Source organism: Arvicola amphibius, chromosome 2 (assembly GCF_903992535.2).
Source record: "Arvicola amphibius chromosome 2, mArvAmp1.2, whole genome shotgun sequence".
NCBI lineage: Eukaryota > Metazoa > Chordata > Mammalia > Rodentia > Cricetidae > Arvicola > Arvicola amphibius.
This window is the reverse complement of record NC_052048.2, coordinates 159748665-159754577: the sequence shown is the minus strand read 5'-3', so window position 1 is coordinate 159754577 and position 5913 is coordinate 159748665. Positions and strand designations below refer to the sequence as shown.

The following is a 5913-nucleotide window of genomic DNA, read 5'->3' as shown; positions in this document are numbered from 1 at the left end:
TTTGATTTCACCTTCATATTGTCTTCTCAAAGATCATGAATTATAGGCTCGATGTCCTTTATTTATGGCTAAAAACCGATTATGAGTGAGTACATCCCATGTTCATCTTTTTGGGTCTGGGTTACCTCACTCAGAATGGTGTTTTCTATTTCCATCCATTTGCATGCAAAATTCAAGATATCATTGTTTTTTTTTTACCACTGAGTAGTACTCTAATATGTATATATTCCATACTTTCTTCATCCATTCTTCCACTAAAGGCCATCTAGGTTGTTTCCATGTTCTAGCTATTACAAATAATGCTGCTATGAACATAGTTGAACAAATGTTTTTGTAGTATGATTGGGCATCTCTTGGGTATATTCCCAAGTGTGGAATTGCTGGGTCCTGGGGTAGGTTGATCCTGAATTTCCTGAGAAACCGCCACACTGATTTCCAAAGTGGTTGCACAACTGTGCATTCCAACCAGCAATGGATCATTGTACCCCTTGCCCCACAACCTCTCCAGCAAAGGCTATCATTGGTGTTTTTGATTTTAGCCAATCTGACAGGTGTAAGATGGTATCTCAAAGTTGTTTTGATTTGCATTTCCCTGATAGCTAAGGAGGTTGAGCATGACCTTACGTGTCTTTTGGCCATTTGGATTTCTTCTGTTGAGAATTCTCTGTTCATTTCATAGCCCCATTTTTTAAATGGGTTAATTAGGATTTTGAAGTCTAGTCTCTTGAGTTCCTTATATATTTTAGAGATCAGACCCTTGTCAGTTGCAGGGTTGGTGAAGATCTTTTCCCATTCAGAAGGCTGCCTTTGTGTCTTAGTGACAGTGTCCTTTGCTTTACAGAAGCAAACCCAGGATAGCCAAAACAATCTTATACAATAAAGGAACTTCTGGAGGCATTACCGTCCCTGACTTCAAACTCTATTACAGAGCTACAGTATTGAAAACAGCTTGGTATTGGCATAAAAACAGAGAAATCGATCAATGGAATCGAATAGAAGACCTGGATCTTAACCCACAAACCTATGAACACCTGATTTTTGATAAAGGAGCCAAAAGTATGCAATGGGAGAAAGAGGGCATCTTCAACAAATGGTGCTGGCATAACTGGATGTCAACCTGTAGAAGAATGAAAGTAGATCCATATCTATCACCATGCACAAAACTCAAGTCCAAATGGATTAAAGACCTCAATATTAATCGGAACACAATCAGCCTTATAGAGGAGAAAGTGGGAAGTAGTCTTCACACTATTTTTATACAAATATGTTTTATAATACATTGATATAGGAGTGTACTAAAGGAAGCTGTTTTATTAGAAGAATTGTTGTTGTTTATGGAAAACAGAACAGAACAGACCAACAACTGTTTATGAAATATTTAATTGTAATTCACTAAATCTGTCTCTGAACTGGATTGAATTACTTTAGAAAATGAATTCTGGATATGGCTCTTTCTCCTTACATGCACACATGTGTACACCAACACACACATACACTACTGTGCATATCATTTCACTCTTAAATCTTTTTCATAAAATTAGAAAAAGAAACCAAGAGTATAAAATGGAAAGGAAAAATTAATAATGAAGAGTACTATTATATTAGTTTTAGTTACTTGGTAAGTCAAACCAACTCAAAGTACAAATTCACACATAAAGTTTCTGTTTGAACATGACATATGTAAAATACATTTGTATTCATTTTTTCTATTGTCAGAGTACTCATCTAACAAAGCCATTTTTATGGAATACTTCATGAATTTGAATATTTTTCTTGCTCAGAGGCCATGCTAATGTTCTCTGTGTTACTGTAACTTTAGCATATGTGCTGCTGAAGTGAGCACAACAAAGCCTTTTTCATGTCATATGTATATGTATGTAGATTATATAATAAATGTGTACATGGATATAGTAATTCTATAGTGAAAGTGGAGGTAATTAGCAACAATAGCATATTAGATTCTATTTAGCTATTATTTATCTTGTTAAATTTAAAAAATTTACCAAGAGAAACTAAGCACTATGCTTGTATTTTCTCACAATTATTCAGGAAAAATTGAGCCTTCATCCAGCCACTGAGGGAGGCAGAGGCAGAGACTCACATTGGAGCACTGGACTGAGCTCCCAAAGTTCAGTTGAAGAGTGGAAGGAATGAGAATATGAGCAAGGAGGTCAAGACCATGATGGATGGGTTCATCCATTGAAACAGTTTGCCTGAGCTAACGGGAGCTCACCAACTCCAGCTGGACTGGGAAGAAACAAGCATAGGACCAAACTACTTCCTCTGAATATGGATGACAGTTGCATGGATGGGTCAGACTGAGGGGCCACTGGCGCTGGCACCAGGATTTAACCCTACTGAATGTACTGGCTTTTTGGGATCCTTTTCTCTTTGGGTGGATACCTTGCTCAGCCAAGATATAGTAGGGAGGTTCTTGGACCTTCCAAAGGCAATGTGCTTTACACTCTCTAAGGATTAGATGTAGTGGGGTGGCATGGGAAGGTGTGTGGTGGGAATGTGAGGAGGGGAGGGAATGGGAAAATGGATTGGTATTTTTTTTAAAAAAATCTAATAAATCAAAAAATAGAAGAAAATTTAATGTGGCCATGCATGCTGAATAAGGATCTCAACCTAGAAATTTATAGCCCTATGTTAGTGTTACCTGGACATGTGTGTGTATTTGGCTGCCAGTGATCTTTATTGGGTGTCTTCCTTCATCACTCTGTATCATATATTTTTTGAGATAGTGTGTAGAAAGAAGTTTCTATCCCAATTGGTCCTACAGCCACTCAGTCTCAAAGAAACACACAGAGGCTTATGTTAGCTATTAACATTTTTGGCATATTAGCTCAGGCTATTTTTAACTAGCTCTTACAAGTTTAATTAACCCATAATTCTTGTCTGTGTTTTGTCACATGGTATCTTTTATCAGTGAGGTATTCTCATCTTGCTTCCTCCGTGTCTGGCTGGTGACTGATTCTCTGCCTTTCCCTTTCTCAGAATTCTCTTAGCTTGGTAATCCTCCCTATATTTTCTGCCTAGCTACTGGCCAATAAGTATTTTTTTAACTAATACAAGTGACAAATATTTACAGTGTACAAGAACATTATCCCACAGAGTCTATCTCTAAAGTTGGAGATCAGGGAATCTCCTAGACTCACTGGTCAAGACCTAAGTTATACTCCAATATTCATCCCTGTCTCACACAATTCACACAATATCTAGGTGTTGGAAGAGGTAAACTCAAGTCCTCATGCTTGTGCAACAGGCCTTGTATCCACTGATCATTGCCTCAGTACTGAAATACATGGTTCTTATTCATGGATAGTATATAATTAAAGAGAAATTTTTTCTATTGATGGTTTTTTAATTTAATGCTTTAGTCTTTGAAAATCAATTATATTTAACAATTCTAAATTCTTTAGACATGTAAATAATATTTAAAACTGTTTTTAAGTTGGTACTAACCTTTTTTTTACCATTTTGTAGACTATGTATAGAAGAATATTTTAAGTTAATATTTTATTATTATTTTAGTTGTGTATATTTGTTAGGTACAGAGTATAATTTAATACACAATTTTAATGTGCAGTGATCACTTCATGCCTGTTGGCTTTTCTACTTTTCTATTTAGATTCTTAAATCTATTTTTAATTAAAAATGTATAAAATGTGCATATTTGTGGGATATGTGATATGTGTGATGACTCAGGTTATTAATATAACTGATACACACAATACTAAGACATTTTTGAATCATAGCCTGATATTTCAGTACAATGCTCACTGTCTGTTAATTTTCACTGTTTTGTCAGAGCCTTTGAATTTTTCTCTGTTTCAGAATGGTAGGAATCTGAAATTGTACCCAACAATATTAGAGCCATATATCATTTCCAGTAATAAAACATGCAATGGGGACAGCTCCTGAATGAGGAGTGATGTCCTAGTGTCAATTCCAGAGTCAAACAACTGGTGATCACTGGTTGTTTGTTGAATAATACTCTAACATGAACTCTTATTAGCTTCTGAAGTCCTTTGTTCAGAAGACAGATCACACAGAAATGCGGGAGGTAGCAATAATATGCTGAAACACAGACTCTTGGCAGTTACTCTTGGGCCATTCTTGCTGTAAGAAACATTTTATATTCCCTTTTTACCTTTCATGCTGCTGGGATCCTACTGTCTTATGTAACTTATGTAAATATTTTACTGCCAAGCTACATTTCCAGCCCTGATTCCTTGACTCTGTTTAGAAATCCATGACAATTAGAAGATAGCATTTTCCTCATCAACCTAGAGCAGACAGATGAGAATCTCTGTAGCTTCTTGGTGACTTACATGAGCAATGCAACATCTTTAGACAAGGAAAGGTTAAGGAAAGGGGGAATGAAGGAAAGTATAGAGCTATGCTCCTCAAAAGTAAGACATTGATTTTTTTCAGAGTTTGTGTGATCCATCTCTTCCTTAGAGACCACTGCACAGCAATCTTGAGATGTCAGAACCAGACAAAAACTGGCCAGAAAGAGAAGATGAGAACACAAGGGCAGCCATTGCTGAAAAGTGGACAGATTCCTCTACTGCATAGAATTCTATCTGTATGGCCAACGGTTTCCTCTCTTTCCTCAAAACAAGCCTACATAGAATATCAGCTACCGACACCATTTATTCTGTCAGTGTTCAACATATACCTTACTTTTAACTTTGAAGAAGCAGTGCACTTGCTATGGGTCCTTTAAGCCATCAAGAATTTTTGCAAAAAGTACATTTTATATAAAGTTTTTAAAACTTAGAAAGAAGGATTTGCCTTAAACTTTGGATGTAAGCCATCGGTTTGTCCTGCTTTCCATTATATTCCATTATATTTCCATTATAAATTCTTCCTCTTTGTCATATTTTCCTTTGTTTTTCCTCTGACTTCTCCAGCTCTGGGTTTCCAGTATTGAAATTTAAGGTTCTTAGAATCTTTGAATATTAGTTTCTTTCAGAGAAACTCCAAAATGAAATAATTTTTAAGAGTATGTGGAGAGTTGGAGCTGAGGGTGAATGACACCTGTGATTTCCTGCTTTTCAAGGAAAGACTCCTTCAGATTTCATGCATCTGTGGGTTAGATCTGATATTAATGATTGTCATTAAAAAAAATATTCAAGCAGGTTTTGACCCCAAGGAAAATGTGTAACAAATGAAGTACTAGGCAGGATGACACAGATGAAAATGGCTTTCAAGAACAAAACTGTATTTTCACACTTTATGAAATTCATTGTGCACTGTGTGGGTGAGATACACTGCAGCCTGGCCATCAGGAGCGAACTAGCCTGTTGGTGGCCGAACCTCATGAGAAAGACATGATGAACATCAGATTGGATTGTCTAATCTCTTCCCCGCCACACCTTTAAACCCTTATTCTGAGCCCTATTTCCCAGGAAATCATCTATTTTATAGAACTATTTTATTATGGAACTAAATTAATGTCATTTTGTTTTCTTTGGTTGTGATTTCTTGACAACATAATGATGAATATCCATTCCCACATTACTTTGAGAAAAAATTCTCATGTTTACTTCTTCTTTCCATATATAATTTCTGCAACACTTTTATACTATTTGGCAAGTAGCCACTATTGCCTTTTGTGTATTGCTTATTTCTCTGAATGTTCTGGTCAGTCTTTATCATCGCAAAGCTGATGACTTAATCATAAGCAGAAATGTTCAAATTCATGACAAGAGGACCTTTGGTTGTATGATGTCTTATGCGATTCAGATTATCTTAATACTGCAGACGATATTCCAGATTTTAAAAGTAAACAAAATATTGAAAGACAGACAGACAGACAGACAGATAGACAGACAGACAGACAGACACAAGAGAGAGAGATGATAGATGATAGATAGATAGATAGATAGAGAGAGAGAGAGA

At 36.1% G+C, this 5913-nt stretch overlaps 1 non-coding gene across 1 annotated transcript; it reads right to left on the bottom strand.

Moving 5' to 3' along the window:
* Positions 1–1736: 1736 nt before the first annotated feature.
* LOC119808528 lies at positions 1737–1843 on the bottom strand. The gene has a single exon (XR_005284464.1). It is a non-coding gene; the product is annotated as a U6 spliceosomal RNA (small nuclear RNA).
* Between the last annotated feature and the right edge of the window lie 4070 nt (positions 1844–5913).